The sequence below is a fragment of the Arachis duranensis genome, chromosome 2 (genome assembly GCF_000817695.3).
Source record: "Arachis duranensis cultivar V14167 chromosome 2, aradu.V14167.gnm2.J7QH, whole genome shotgun sequence".
In the NCBI taxonomy this organism is placed as follows: domain Eukaryota; kingdom Viridiplantae; phylum Streptophyta; class Magnoliopsida; order Fabales; family Fabaceae; genus Arachis; species Arachis duranensis.
The window spans coordinates 43,693,226-43,694,100 of NC_029773.3; positions in this window are offsets into that span (position 1 = coordinate 43,693,226).

Consider the following 875-nt stretch of genomic DNA (forward strand, 5'->3'; position numbering starts at 1 on the left):
ACAAGTGGGTCAGCTGAGCAAGAAAATTACTGAACTCCCTCCTAGTACTCTTCCAAGCAATACAGAAGAGAATCCAAAAGGAGAGTGTAAGGCCATCAACATGGCTGAATTTGGAGAGGAGAAAGAGACAGTGATCGCCACTGAGGAGGACCTCAATGGATGTCCACTGGCCTCCAATGAGTTCCTAAATGAGGAACCATGGGAATCTGAGGCTCAAAATGAGACCAGAGAGATTCCATTGGACTTACTTCTGCCATTCATGAGCTTTGATGAGTATTCTTCCTCTGAAGAGGATGAATATGTCACTGAAAAGCAAGTTGCTAAATACCTTGGAGCAATCATGAAGCTAAATGACAAGTTTTTTGGAAATGAGACTTGGGAGGATGAACCCCCTTTGCTCACCAAAGAACTGGATGACTTGTCTAGGCAGAAACTGCCTCAAAAGAGACAGGATCTTGATTAGGCAGACATTACCTCAGAAGAAATCGGATCCTGGAAAATTCTTAATTCCCTGTACCATAGGCACCATGACCTTTAAGAAGGTTTTGTGTGACCTGGGGTCAGGCATAAACCTCATGCCACTCTCTATAATGGAGAAACTGGGAATCTTTGAGGTGCAAGTTGTAAAAATCTCACTAGAGATGGCAGACAACTCAAGAAAACAAGCCTATGGACTTGTAGAGGATGTTCTGGTAAATGTTGAAGACCATTACATCCCTACTGATTTCATAGTCCTAGAGACTGGGAAATGCATGGATGAATCCATCATCCTTGGCAGACCCTTCCTAGCCACAGCAAAGGCTGTGATTGATGTTGATAGAGGAGAATTGATCATTCAAGTGAATGAAGAATCCTTTGTGTTTAAGGCTCAAGGA